The sequence below is a fragment of the Podarcis tiliguerta genome, assembly GCF_965153285.1.
Source record: "Podarcis tiliguerta genome assembly, chromosome: 12".
NCBI classification, from domain to species: Eukaryota; Metazoa; Chordata; class Lepidosauria; order Squamata; family Lacertidae; genus Podarcis; species Podarcis tiliguerta.
Genome location: NC_139545.1, coordinates 27534841 through 27550612, shown reverse-complemented (window position 1 = coordinate 27550612; position 15772 = coordinate 27534841). Strand labels below are relative to the sequence as shown.

The 15772-nt window shown below is 41.5% G+C and overlaps 1 protein-coding gene and 1 long non-coding RNA gene across 2 annotated transcripts in view; one reads left to right on the top strand and one right to left on the bottom strand.

Annotated features, from left to right (window-relative positions):
* HDAC9 (histone deacetylase 9) overlaps window positions 1-15772 on the top strand; it is a 423892-nt gene that overhangs the window by 29458 nt on the left and 378662 nt on the right. The window lies entirely within an intron of this gene.
* The window catches only part of LOC310660671, a 365222-nt gene that overhangs the window by 222432 nt on the left and 127018 nt on the right, over window positions 1-15772 (bottom strand). The window lies entirely within an intron of this gene.

Here is a 15772-nt window from a genome sequence, read left to right as displayed (position 1 = left end):
TGGGGACCTACACGCGCAAAGCGTGTTCTCCAATAAATGAGAGCACGTGTTGCGGTGTGGGCCACCGGGCCAGGCCTCTTGTTGCCAGGCTGGTTAATAGTTATTGCCTGGCACTTGTGATTGGAAACCCGGGTTGCTGGGGCAAATTATATGTTGCAAATTGGGTGGGTGGGACCATAGTCTTTAAATATTGGTGCACTCTGGTTTCTCTTTCTCTTTGCAGAGTGCATCGGATCACCCGCCCACCCGCCCTCTTTTCCGGTTGACCTTGCTTTGCCTGTCATGGGGGTCGTCTGCCTTGGTGCAGGGGCCTAGTAGGAATTTTGCCATTTGGTGATTGGCTGTGCCATTTGGTTTTTGCCTACTACTCTGCAATTCGTCACAACTTGTAAGGTTGCGGTTAGGCATTGGTTATAATATGCTGGTGGTGGAGGGGTCTGAACAGGCGGTGCCTGCCCCTCCTACTGCGCTGAAGGGAATTCTGTTAAAGGAATCCTGGGGCTTGCCATGTTTTCGTCCAATCCCTGTCATGGGACCAGGGCCGCCCAATCCCTGTCATGGGAATCCTTGTCATAGGACCGGGCAATCCTTGTCATAGGATTATGGCAAGCTTTCGGGGAGCTGCTGGGGAGAGCGGCGTGGGTCCGACGCTTAGCTCAGGTGACCCCCCAGTTTGACTTTCTCTTCTACTGGCTACCGATCGGACCTCGGGATGCCAGTTCTGTCCCAGGCGGGGGGACAGATAGTCATAACCAATGTCTAAACAACCACTCACTGATTTTGTATTTTAATAAAGTTGTGGCCAAAATAGTGCCCAAAAACCAAAACTAAATTACGTGTTATGTGTGAAGTTATTTGAGGGGTGGCCTGGGGACCTACACGCGCAAACTGCACATGGGAGAACAGCTTACTGAAGGTGGTAAAAATTTCTTTTTTTTCTTTTTAAAAAAATTGAACAGTGAACGGAAAGGAATGTAATGTAAATCTTTGATGTCTGCCAGGGTAATATCGGCTTTTCACATAGCTTGGATGAAAGTTTGAGGGATTTTTTTTTAATTTTATTTTTAAAAAGGCAGCCTGCTCTTTCCCCCTCTTCATCCATAATTCTTGACAGGCTGAATTATCTATAAATAACACATGTAGACAAGATTATTTAGTTAAAAACACATACCTCCAGAATTTGTCAGCTAAAGTATGATTAGTTAAAGGTTATACTACCTTGTCATAACACCAACAGTACGTGGTGAAAAAAATGCATGCTGCAATTTCTTGTCTTTAATACGTGCCTCTTAAGAAGCAGATTTTCCAGCCTACAGGTGATATCCAATGCAAGTCACACTCGGCCTCTCAGTGGGATTACTTTGAGTAGGACTAACATTGCTGTAAACATTATATGCGTGTTCATTGGTTAACTGAGAAGGGAAATGAGTTCGTGAGCTCCATTAATATTGCAGCTGCAAATGAAGGCTTTGTTTTGCAAGGAGAAATCTTGTGCAAATTAAATAATTATTAAATATTACGGTTGGTTTTTTTAAAAAATATAAGCTGCCATTTAGAACAGCGCTCCCACATGGCATGTGTATGTATGTATTGATGTGATTTAAAATATTAAAGTATTTTGAATATGCCTTTATCACAGGGCAGGGTACAGTAACCCAACCCCCCCCCCCCAAAAAAACCCAACAACCAGAGACTACAGTTTCAGTTCAAGGGCACAGACCAGCAAGGGAAAAACACTCAAGGACAGTTTGAAGCAAGGCTAGTAAGGGTTGTGGCCTAGATGCATTTGGTCCTTGGACTAAATTTGGTTGCCCACCCCTGGTGTAGAAAGATGGGCTATGGGGGGGGTACCAAATTGTAGCAGATGGTGGGGTGTAAGGCTGAGGAGCATTCTTGCCTGCAGCTTCCTCCTTCTCCCCCACTATTCTGAAAGATTTTATCTGTGAAACTTTGACATCTCAGCCAAGTGAAAAATGCATGGGCAAAGGGCTTGTAGCTTATAAGGGTTGTGGATACAGGGTGAGGATTTAGATCATGGGTTGGCAAACTAAGGCCCAGGGACTGGATCCAGCCCAATCGCCTTCTAAATCCAGCCCGTGGATGGTCTGGGAATCAGCGTGTTTTTACATGAGTCAAATGTGTCCTTTTATTTAAAACACATCTCTGGGTTATTTGTGGGGCCTGCCTGGTGTTTCTACATAAGCAGAATGTGTACTTTTGTTTAAAATGCATCTCTGGGTTATTTGTGGGGCATAGGAATTCGCTCATTTTTACCCCTTCAAAATATAGTCCGGCCCCCTGCTGAAAAGGTTTGCTGACCCCTGATTTAGCACCTCATTTCCATTTCTTGAAGTTTAGAATTGGTGATGCTTCTGAGTCCTGTCTACATTATATTCTGCCTCTGTACCTAAACACTTGCTATTTCAAGAAGAGACACATATCTGTGTGTTTCTTATAGTCTAGAATTGAATAACGCATTTGGCAATTGTAGCTGTTAGTGGAAGAGACACAAACTGGTGTCTGAAACGGAGGGGATTGTGTTGAAATGTTTCGCAGCTGTTAACAGCTAATTTACCAGGGTTCTGACTTCTAAGCCTAGGCACCACATTTGCCACCTACCTTGCTTCGCCTTCTATCAAAATATTCCATTTTTTGGCATGGACGTTAACCTGGATTAATGTTGTAAAATATTATACTACCCTCTAATTATGAAATGTTGTAAACGGTCAAAATATTATGTGTTAATTAGTATTAAAAACAGAGGCAGTGGGAAAAAATCCAACGGAAGGTGTCAAAATGAGAAATGAAATCCATATGTTAATCACTTTAAGGGTGATAGATTTGAGTGTGTGCTTTGGAATGCAGAGTTCTTGCTTCAGCTAGCTGTGTTTGGCTGTATCTTGTTTGTGTGTTTAGTAGGTTATTTTAGATATGTTGTTTCTGTAAAATGCAAAACAGGAAAAGTGAAATGTAGTACAGTGGTACCTCGGGTTAAGTACTTAATTCGTTCCGGAGGTTCATTCTTAACCTGAAACTGTTCTTAACCTGAAGCACCACTTTAGCTAATGGGGCCTCCCGCTGCTGCCGCGCCGCCAGAGCACGATTTCTGTTCTCATCCTGAAGAAAAGTTCTTAACCTGAAGCACTATTTCTGGGTTAGCGGAGTCTGTAACCTGAAGCGTACGTAACCTGAAGAGTATGTAACCTGAGGTACCACTGTAATTGGGAGGTTACTTCTACTTGTATGTGTGTGTCTACATAACATAATCTGTTGAGTTGAGCAGTTAATGTACCGTATTTTTTGCCCTATAGGATGCAATTTTCCCCTCCAAAAATGAAGGGGAAATGTGTGTGCGTCCTATGGGGCGAATGCAGGCTTTCGCTGAAGCCTGGAGAGTGAGAGGGGTCGGTGCGCACCGGCCCTTCTCGCTCTCCATGCTTCAGGAAGCTATCCGCAAGCCTTGGGAGCCCAGCGGGCGTTCCCACCGGGCTCCCAAGGCTTGCGGACAGCAGCCTTCAGCCCGAAACCCGGGGAGCGCTCCGCAGCGCACCCCGGGCTTCGGGCAGATGTCTGCAAGCCTTGGGAGCCCGGTGGGAACTCCCGCCGGGCTCCCAAGGCTTGCGGGCAGCAGTCTGCAGCCCGAAGACAGGAGTGCACTCCACAGCGCAGAGCTGGGCTCCTCAGGCTTCGGGCAACTATCCGCAAGCCTTCTGAGCGCAGTGGGAATTCCCGCCGGGCTCCAAAGGCTTGCGGATAGCAGCCTGTTTTGGGGGCTGGGGTGGGAAATATTTTTTTTTCTTTATTCCCCCCCAAAAAAAAACCACCTAGGTGCGCCCTATGGGCTGGTGCGCCCTATGGGGCGAAAAATACGGTATATAACAACCAGCCATTGTGTGCATACACCACAGCTCATGGAGAATGTCCACATAATCTGTCTCTGAAGAGGGAATTGCGCACATTTCCCACTGTACAATCTCCCAACAGGTCTTGGGGAATGTGAAGGCATTGATAGGATTTTGTACATTAACCGGACATTTTGCACACTCTCAGGGTGTGCTGGTGGGAGGGAACACAAGAAGCTGTATAAAATTAGATTGTTGCCTGCTGGATTGCCAACCTCTAAACTAGAGTTAGGAAAATAAAGGCATATATGCTGGAGATTATGCATATTGATGAGTATTTTATTCAGAAATCCAAAATCAACTCTTCTAGGTGTAAACAGAAATAAGAGAAGTTGATATTCAGCTTGTTGTTAGCCTCTTAATTGGTACAAGACTATGTATTGGCTAATATGGAAAAATAAAATCCTCCATCGTTAATTAAATGGATAAGAAAAACATTGGAAATTGCATTGTTAATCAACATGATATATCAACTAAGGGCCAAAAATAACTCACAAAGTCAAGTTTATAGATAGATGGGTTTTATTTCATCTATCCATCCATCTATCTTCTTAGCCCCCCATATTTATTATATACTTTCTTTACTTTATTTTTTCCCCTTATTATCCTTGTGCATATGTTATGAACTTATTTTTAGATTATTATTTTTTACAGTACTGAATTGGTGCACCTGCAGAGTTGTTCTAACAAACATTCATGTAACATAACTATATGCATGTTAATGGCACAGTATGTTTTTAACGGGGACGCGGGTGGCGCTGTGGGTTAAACCACAGAGCCTAGGACCTGCCGATCGAAAGGTGAGCTCCTGTTGTTCGGTCCCAGCTCCTGCCTACCTAGCAGTTCGAAAGCATCCCTAAGTGCAAGTAGATAAATAGGGACCGCTTTCTAGCGGGAAGGTAAACTGCGTTTCTGTGTGCGGCGCTGGTGCTGGCTTGCCAGATGCAGCTTAGTCATGCTGGCCACGTGACCCGGAAGTGTCTTTGGACAGCGCCGGCTCCCGGCCTCTTGAGCGAGATGAGCGCGCAACCCTAGAGTCGGTCACGACTGGCCCTGATGGGCAGGGGTACCTTTACCTTTACCTATGTTTTTAACATTAAAATACCTACCAGGCTGTATTTATGTATGCAGCTCTTGAGCATCTGCAACAGTTGTGATGCTGTTGATTCAATTGTTATAATTTTATAATTCATTATTTTGATGCTAATTTAAGGTTTGTGGAAATCACTTGAGTCTTTACTACGAAGAAGAAGAAAATATCATGATATGAATACATAATTTTTACTTGTGACTATTGTGATAACTTTATTTCTTTAACTTCTCAGATAGCTTCTGAAACAATGGTGGCCCATTTCATTTGTCACTTAACATCATTTCCTGTGTCCTAATATATAAATTCATTTCCATTTCCATTATTTCTATCTATTTACTTATTTCCAGAGAGGTAGGCATGTTAAGTCTGTTGCAGCAAATAACAGAGAGACTTACAGCACCTTTGAATAACAAATTATTATAGCATAGGCTTTTATAGACTGGAATCCACTTCATCAGATTTTTTTGGGTGTGTGTGTCTCATCTTCATGGATAACTATGGATTTCATTTTGTCAACCTCTATTTGGAAGCTAATTTGCCAGTTTATCAGACTGCATTGTAAGTCACACTCTGGAGATCATCATTATCTTTGGCTGCACAATGAAGGCTGTTCATCAGACTGAAGCATGGTTTTGTTTCCCTTTCTTCCTCCCCCAGTGCCAGCATCATGCCTGCCTCCTAATAGTAATCTAAACAATAACAGAAATTAGATATAAATTGAGATAGGTCTGTTTTGGCTGTATCATGTGAGGCAATAGGTGGAGGCCCAATTCACTGAACATCCCCTCCAAACAAAGCAATCTACTCCACGTAGACAAGATGTAGAGATTTGAGGATAAAAGACTGCAATTACACGCAGGCCATTACCATGCCTCCCTCTTGGGGAGGCGATTGTGGTTGCCTTGCTTTTCCTTGGTTGTTCTGCTGTTGCCCTGTTGCCCTGTGATCAAAGCTCTGAGCCATAAACCAAGAACAAACCTTAGCTAAAGCTCATGGTTAGTCTGTGGGGAGATAAACTATGAGCCTGGTTTCAGATGACATGCTAAGCTGGGCGTGGTTTAGCTCAGCACAGCAGCAGAAATCCTGGAGAAGAGCTAAGTGACACTGATCTTATCTGCAGGAGTGTGTGTGTTGCCCCTAAGGATTCATCTGCTTGCCCCACTGCTTCCCCCCTTGAAAATCTGTGGTTTACCATTGAATTGGAGCAAATGGGCATTGGTTTTTTTGTGGATTGCTGTTTGTTCCAATTCAGCAGTTCAATTCAATTCAATTCAATTCAAAATCCTTTATTAGGCATAAAACATCGCAAAGCAACATACAAACACCATACACAGACTGCACAAAATACGGGCTCAGCGAACACAGCCCATCCCAGTCCAAATCCCAACCCCAAAAAATAAATCAATGCACATTGACAGTACAATACAACACAACAGCACCTACCATTAAAAACCACTAAGACTCTTTATCATGGGCCACTCTTTCCTCATGGACAGCACCCAAAAATTTAGCCACTATCAAAGTGACTCGATCATCGCCGTCCGCCAGCAGGCCCTGAACAGTTGGCTGTACAAAAATCTGCCCATTCAATTCTAGGGCCTCAAATAATTGTCCTCTGGCATACCTGCCAAAATCACAGGAAAAAAATATATGCTCCAGAGTATCGGGTTCTTGCTTTCCGCATCTGCAGAGACGCTCTGATTCTGGGATAGCTAAGTATCTTCCTCTCACTACCACCGAGGGAAACATGTTAAATCTGGCCAACATAAACAGCCTGCACGATTCATGTTTCTTCAGATTTGTCATGTATCCCTTTTGGAAATCTCTACACAAAGGGAGATTTAAGTGGATAGGAGAGCAGATACTGTGCTTTGCAACCTCAAGCATGGTGAGAACAGTTTTTTCTGTAAGGGTCTTCCTGATAGTTTCCCATATATCTTTTGGATCAGAGATTTCAAAGTCAGTTAGAGTGAGCCCTATCGAATCCAGTTTTCTCCTACAAATCGATGATAGATTGTAGATTACGCTATCACTTAAAAGATCGTAAAGTAGAGAATTTGGGGATAGGGCTCTATAATGGAGGAAGATCCAATATTTCAAGGTCCTCAGCCATGCTCTTACTGATAAAGGCAATATTCCCAGCTCACAACATAATGTTTCATATTTTACAGAGTTTGCAAGTCCTAATAATGACCTCAGAAGGGATGCGTGAAATTTATCCAACCTTTTGAGGTCACCTGAAATCCACACTGGTGTGCCGTATAGAAGTTGGGCACAGAGTTTCATGTCAATCACTTGCAATACAGCTGGAATAAATCTGTTTCCTACTGGAGAAAAAAAGTAGGATTTAATATATTGGGCTGTCACTTTGGCCTTAGCTATTGCAGCACATATATGTGTATTCCAATTCATATTATTTTTGAATGTGATTCCCAGATAATTGAAGTGCTTAACTTCCTGTATTAGATGTCCATTAATTATACAGCCTTTTGGGTTCCCTCTCTTTCTGAACTGCATAATCTTTGTCTTTTCGTAATTAATTTTGAGATTATTGAGAGAGCAGTAGTTTGAGAAGCTCTTAAATAATTTTTTTAAACCCAAAACAGAGAGTGAAATAATTACAGCATCATCTGCATAAAGTAATAAAAAGAGTGGGCTATTGTTTAAATAAGGAGTATGAGTCGTTGCGTTTTGAAGAAATAATGGTAGGTCAGATAAAAATAGATTAAATAGGGTAGGGGCCAAGATACAGCCTTGCCTAACTCCTCGATTATTCACAATGGGACCTGCAAGTCTACCGTCTTTTGATACTTTAACATATATTTGGTTATTAGAATGTAAACTTTGAATCAATGTAAGTAGATATGGGTCGATACCAAGATGTTCTAGTTTAGTCCATAGTTTGTTGCGGTCGACCGAATCAAAGGCGCTTTTTAAATCCACAAATGCCACAAAGAGTTTTTGTTTATTTCTCATGACATATTTATCCACAAGATGGCTTAACACTAGACAGTGGTCAAGAGTTGACGAGCCTGCCTTAAAACCAGCCTGCTCTTTACCAGGTAGACCTTTTGTCAGCATCCATTCTTCCAATTTAATAAGCAGAGATTTGGCATAGATTTTACTTATGCATGGTAACAAACTTATAGGCCTGTAATTCTCTTGGCAATTCCTATCACCTTTTTTAAAGATCGGTACCACTATTGAGTTGTTCCACGACTTAGGTACAAGGGCTGAGTGATAGATAGAATTAAAAAGCGGCACAAGTTTAGAGGCCCACCATTCTACATCTAATCTCAACAGGTCTATTGGAATGCCATCCATACCAGGTGATTTCCCTTGCTTAAACGAGAAAATTATCCTTTTCATCTCCTCAACAGTAATTTGAAATTGTGTAGTTTTTACCAGAGAAAATATAAAATTTTCCTTTTTACAGACTTGGTGATCATAAAAAACAGCAGTAAAATGTGAGATCCAAGCCTCATCGCTTATATTAGGGAAATCAGTGATATCTTTTATTGAGAGAAGTGACCAAAAAGTTTTGGTATCTTTAATTTCTAATGCAGTAACAATTTTAGACCATTTGGCTAGTGCAAACTCAGATTTTTTTTCCAGGAGCATGTTCTTAAAAGCATTTTTCATTTCAAAATAAGTCTGCCAGAGATCTTGAGAGTTGGTAATATAGGCCTCTTTTAGACAAGTTCTAAGTTTTTTCTTATAGTTAATACAATCTTTATCAAACCAGTTATACTTATTTGAAGGTTTGTTGCTGAACTGAGGGTCTAAAAAAGAAGAGAATAATTCCTGGATAGTCTTATAATAACAATCATTGTCCTCCAGCGGCATCAAATTTTGGTTAGCCACAGGTTCGAGAGTAACTGGGTTATTTTCAAATACTGCTAATAGATCCTCCCTATTTTTATCACTTATATAAATTCTTTTGGCATAAATAGTCTTATCAATACTAATAAGAGGACAGATATCATTATTTCTAGGATTCCTGTACATCTCTAAAACTATTGGGAAGTGGTCACTCTCTGAGCGAGGTACAACTGTAAAAGAGGCAACTTCATTTAACATTTCAACTGAAACTAGAGAATAGTCGATTACACTCCTACCCCTTTTGGAGCTAAAGGTAAAATTTCCTGGAATATCCGGCCACATTGAGCCATTCAAAAATGAGAGATTAAATTCTAAAACCAATTGTAAAAGTTTTCCTCCCGCTTTATTAATAATGATGTCCTTTGAATTCCTCCCTATTCTCAATGGAAGTGGGGCATCTTCAGCTAGATTTGAGACATAACGTTTATAGAGAGCTGTATTATCTGATCCAATTCGAGCATTGGTGTCTCCCATTACAATCAGGGGGATATTTGGAGATTTACTACGTATTAAATACAGCTCTTCAGAGACTATATTCCAACCATCATCTGGTCTAATTTCCAACTCTATGGGAGGAAAATATATATTTAAAAGAAGAATTTCCCTGTAAGCAATGGAAAATGATAACAATTGTGCATACTGTCCAATATTTCTGGTATAGTTAATTTTAAGGTTAGCAGACTGTTTAATACCGCAGATCAAACCGGCTTTAGGTCGGCCTTTTGTTGACATTTTAGTAGCGGGTAAATTATAAGTAATAAAATTAGGAATATTTAAAAGTTTAAGAGACCAGGTTTCCTGCAGAAGTATTATATCATAAGACTCAAGAAAATTTATAAAATCAGAATCAGCTAATTTACATGAGAGTCCAGCTACATTCCAGGACATAATAGATAGAGTTTGGAGAGATCTTTGATTTAAGGGTGCTAGTGAGGTATGCGTGGTGCATTCCGGATGTCACCCCAAGTTCCTCTGGTTCTTGCTATTAGCCCTTTCAGCGGGTTCAGCTAGTTCAGATGCTAATTCAATGATGTTTAAAGATGTATTCAGTATGCTCACATTTGAGGAAGGTGGAATGCTAGGGTTGCAACCTGGCGCACCCATGCTGGGCACTTTATTTGGAGAGCCCAATTCAGTCTCATTAAGTTCTCTCATTTTATCCCATGCTAATGTAGTGACCAGGTTTGCCTCTGGGATGGATTGCATGTGGGCTGGTTTATAGGAGGGGCGTTTCGGCTCCAAGATCTGAGAGGATGGATTCATCTCCACAGCAACCAGTTGGCCTGGGGTAACGGAGGGTTTCCTGACCCACAAATCCAGCTCGTGACGATAGAGGTATGAAGCCTGATCTGGGGCAAAATCAGATATGTTTTGGTTGTGTGGTCCTGGTTGGTCCTTCGTCAGATTTGTCAGACAAGAACGGAGGTTATTCAGTCTATAAAGTATTTTGTTCTGAGTTTCTTGGGGGAGAGCGCAGTAGGAGTAAACTAAGTTATTTTCAAAACTTTCGAACCCGTTACCTTGGCTCACCTCATATAAAGTCCCGGGAGAGTCTGGTCTTTGAAGATCATTAGTAAGTAACTCTGGGTGGTGATTAGGCGAGTCCTCGGTGGCTTTTATATCAATTAAAGTGTGGTATTCGGCCTTTTGATGAAGTGCTGCAGTCGAAGTTGCAGAGCTGGGGAATAGTGGGATAGGAGAGGCCTCATTTTTAAAGTATCTTGATATTTTTACACCACTTGTCTTTAGGCGTTCTCTGTGTTTATATACCAGTTTTGCCAATCTCCGATCATGGAATGTAGCCACCGCCCTGGCATGCAGGCCATCAAAATATAGATATTCCACTTGGTCCAACTCCGTGGGATTACTCAGAGTACCTGGCATATATGCCTTAAGGAAGTTCAGTAAATGGACTTTGCGATCCTCTTGAGATAAGAATCCTGGAGGCTTAGGATAGCTTGAAAAAACAAGCTTGTTTTGAAGCAACACCAGCTTCCAGTTCTTATTTGTTGGAATGCTCTCCTTATAGGATTTGGAGTTGTCTATGGTTAAAACATAGGACCATGGATCTTGGAGTAATAAATCTTGCTTAGAGCTTGATGGTGGAGCAAGCGCTGAAGATTCTAGACAATCCAGAGCTTTATCAGCACAGACGTTTGGGTGCAAATCCTGTTTGACTGACTTCTTGGCTAAAGGCTTCGCCATATTCCCTCTAGTCCCAGAGGCTGATGTGCTCTCTAGTAGGTTAAAAAGCTTTTTAAAAACCATTTTTTTATAATACACTGGCTTAAAATTTTTTATGTTTTTACTTTTTTTAACATTTTTTACAACTGTGGATCTCCTTTTACAAGCATTAGCTCTGCAGGCTTTCTTACCCTTCCTTAATGGGCCACTCGTACAGAGGGTGGATGCGAGGCCATGTTTACTCTCTGATTCTGCAGGCATTCCGATGGGTTTTCTCCAGAGAGATTTACATAAGTCAGCCATGATGGTGAAAATTTTTGTGCAAATGTCCATGTAGGACTTTATGGATTCGATGTCCTCAGTAAGGAGCACTAGCCATTTGATGATAGATAAACCCTCTTCATTTGTCTCGTGGGAATGAGAATAAGAGTCTTTCGAGGGTTTAATATTTCCCGAGGCCAATTCCGAAATTTGTTTTAACATTAGTTCCTCCATTTTTTGATCTAACGATGGTTCGGGGGGAACTTGGGATTTGGCTTTCAGTTTCGGGGATACTTCATCAGCTGTATCGATGTACTTCAGGCTTTTATCGCTGCTTTTAGTGCACTCCTTTCTTTGCATAACCTGTCCTTCACTATGGCTGTAAGAAAGATTGGTAGGAGAGAGTAGAGTTTCTCTTCCCTTCTTGTTCTTGTTCTCATTCATTTCAGTCGTTTCCTCATTTATTCCACATTTTGCTCTGTTCCTGTAGAAGCAAGTGATTTTTGTTTGTGCTTTCTTTAGAGTGGCTCTTTTAAAGGTGGGTCTTACAGCCTTCAGAGAAAAGCCTGAGGTTTTGCGGCCACTCCTGGTCGTCACCATTGTTTCATTAAAGTTGTGGATTCTTTCTTTCTTGTTGTAATAAACACGCTACAATGCATTAACTTAAAACTTTGAGTTAAAAACTTAATAAGCTAAACTAGGATCATTAGCTCCGTCGCAGGGCTCTCCACAAGGCAGTTTTGAGTAATAAGGAGGGGTTCCAAGGCCTCTCCAGGCCCTTATCAGGTAAGCGGTTTTTCTTTCCTCCCAAGAATTTCTCTCTAGTCACGTTCTTTTCCTTTGGGGAGTTATACTCACTCAGCTGCAGTAAAAGTTCACAGCGGGTTTCCTTCAGCTATTAATCTCCCTTATCACTTAAAACAATAATAAAAGACTAATAAAATAGCACAAATAACACAGTACTAACGCGGAGCTCAAGCTCGGCAGCCATCTTCCTCTCTCCACCCAATTCAGCAGTTAAGAACATGCTTTCTAGGGGAAGGTTGCAGGGCAAATGCAAAACCACTTGTACCCATGCCTAGAAAGCACAGGACAAACAGAAGTGTGGACAAGCCCTAAGCTATGGTTTAGCTTAGCATGGCATGTAAACCAGGCTGCTACCTGAGCATCCAGCAGAACTTGTAAACCAGAACAGACAATGATTTTCTATAGGTGCATACTGTGGTGGGATGTGTGTAAGCTCTATGAGAAAACTGGCTTGCTAGGCTTCTTCCCATGATATGGCAGTTCTTTATGCGGAAGGATTTCATTTCATATGGAGGGAAATCCAATTATGTGATCCACCGGACGTGCAGTTTGAGATGGGACAGTCCAGTTATGAGTTTGCATCCTGAGTGAGAAGAAGGCCATAACCAGCTTTGCAAATTAGAGGGAGTCTGAGCTGATGAAGTGTATCTGCCTGTGCAGAGATCAAGGGCAGGGTCATGGCTCAGTGGTGGAACATCTGCTTTGCTTGCAGAAGATCTCAGGTTCAATCCCTGGTAGGGCTGGGGGAGACCCTGCCTGAAATCCTAGAGAGCCACTGACAGTGTAGACAATACTGACCTCAGTGGTCCAATGGACTGAGTCAAGGCAGCTTCCTATGCTCCATGTTCCTGCGCCAATACAACTTGTAGGTGCATAGGCTCTCTCTACATGGTTTGGTATTCTGCATTTTCAGGATACCTAACTGTGCAGAGAGAGCATGTGTACACCTTGTATATGAAACACATTCAAATGTGAGTGTTGGGGTCAACTGGAAAGCCAGCAGACATGACGCTTTTCCATCTGTGCATCAGTGGTTTTAAAAACTTCCTACCTTCAGACATAATTTTTCACATTGATTGGCATGCCAAGAAACCCTACCCATTGTAGAAGACCATAAGAAACATGTGAGGCTTCTTCTCCTGTGTCTAGGATGCCTGACCCACTGCTGGTTGACCACCTCCTCTTTGCAAAAGTAAGGGTTTGTTTTGAAAACTTGGGAAGTAGGGAGTTGCAGGAGAGGGGAGGCATGCATTCTTTTTGCAATGTTTCGGTCACTCAGCGACTTGCTAGACATATGAAGAAAATATCATTGGAAATGTTTTGCTTCTTTTCAAGCCAGTTAATTAAGGCTGTAATCCTAATGCCATTTACTAGGGAGTAAGCCACATTGAATTCAAACAGGCTTATTTCTGGGTAGACATGGTTTGGATTGAATTCTATGTCATGTTTAAACCATAATGTATAAAAAGTGAAGGTTTTCTTGAAAGCATGACAATATGAAACAACAACAACAACAAAAACTGTTAGCATATAATTATGTTCAAAAAGCATTCACTTTCCCCCCTTGGGGTTTAATTTTCATTGTGAACAAATGGAGAAGGAATTACACTTTGTTTTTAGAAATTTATCTCCCCACCATATGCCACTGTCTGTATGAAGGCTCTAGTTTTATGTCTAAGAGTCTAGTACATTTTTAGTAAATAAGTTTCAGCAATACAGTAGTGCATTCTTGATTGATTTTGATGTGACAACCACTAAACAAATTTTTGTTTCAATATTCTGCTTTCTAAGATATGCCAATTCTAAGAAGCTTTCAAAAAGTAAAGATGTTACAACAGTGAGATCAATTCGGATGCATGTATAAAATCTGCTAAATGTGGCAGAATGAAGTCTTCAAAATACCCATGAAAATATTATTCTTGTTCAATTTCAGTGCAATTTGATATGCCTCAATCTTTGATTTATTAAAAAAAGAAAGTTCCACACAGTATGAAATGAATAATTGCGAGTATATCATCTCTCTTTGGGCATATTTCTAGTTGTAATTTCACAAAATGTATTAGTAACAGCATAAAGAATTGATAAAAAGACTCGTTTGCAAGTACTCTGCAAAGCTTGCAGCTGAATTCTTGGATGCGTTGGAATTATACTAAGCAGAGATAACCTCTATAATATATTCTTTAAGGGCCAGAATTTTCAAAATGTGAGATGTGTTTAGGGACATTCAAGCAGACCATTATCATTATGTGCTTTGCTAGCATTTAACTTGCCTCGTGTTGGAAGAGTTCACATTTTATTTTATCCTAATAGTTACCAAGTTGCTTTTAGTTTTCTGGGCCTAATTTTTAATACATTATTATTATTATTATTAATTTAGTATGTGTATATACAGGTGACTCCCTATTTATGTGGGGGTTATGTTCCCGGATACTGCCATATATGTTAAATCACATATACTGGGGAAAACCATCTAAAAAGCCAGGTCGGCGGTTCGAATCCCCGCAATGGGGTGAGCTCCCATTGCTCGGTCCCAGCTCCTGCCCACCTAGCAGTTCAAAAGCACGTCAAAGTGCAAGTAGACAAATAGGTACCGCTCTGGCAGGAAGGTAAATGGCATCTCTGTGTGCTGCTCTGGTTTCACCAGAAGCAGCCTGGTCAAGGCCATCCACATGACCTGGAAAAAATGTCTGTGGACAAACGTTGGCTCCCTCGGCCACTGAGATGAGCGCCACAACCCCAGAGTCGTCCACGACTGGACCTAACGGACAGGGGTACCTAAAAAACACACCCTAAAAAACCTCTGGAAACACTTTAAAAACTCTTTTAAAAATCAGCAGCACTTAGCAGACTGGCATGAATGGTGGCTCTCAGTCTTCCTCGTTGGTGAAGAACAATGTGGAAACAATGACAAGGGGGTAGACTGGGACTCCAAAGTGCTTGGCTGTGGGTCAGATTGCAATTGCAAAGGCTCCTGGGATTGCTAGCCATTTTACCAACTCACACATTTTTTTTCCAGTTTTTGTACTCTTTTGGGCCCGTTTCCCCCCTTTCCGCACCTTTCTGCAGTTTAAATCAAATTATTAATTTCCTGGTACCATGCGTATATGTGGTTGCATGTGAGTCAAACATGCATAAGTGGGGAGTCACTTGTACCACGTTTTTCCAGAAGTGACCTCCAAGCAGTTTAAATAAAATAAACAAATAACTTGTATAATTGCAAATCACGGAACACAATTAAGATAACAGTAAAACGTCAACACGGTCAGTCTCAAGGTCATGGGTCAAAAACAGTCTAACCATAGCCAGCAAAAGCAAGAAAAATCAAGTAAATTTCCACTGAGCAGTAAGCTCCCAAGAAACATGTGGCCATCCATGCCTCAGGGTGTTCCATAACTTGGGCAGCACTACGGTTCTAGAGGCATTTGGTTCTTCACCTCCTCCATCTCCATCATCATCCTGCCTGAACTGACACTCCGTTAATGTCCTTTCCATCTTGTGTTCTGATTGCTTACCCTTGGATGAGAGCAGGGCCGGATTTAGGTTTGATGAGGCCCTAAGCTACTGAAGGTAATGGGGTCCTTTATATGTCCAGCTGTCCTTCGTCAACAACAGACTGCCACTGTTTTTTGTGTTGAATATATGC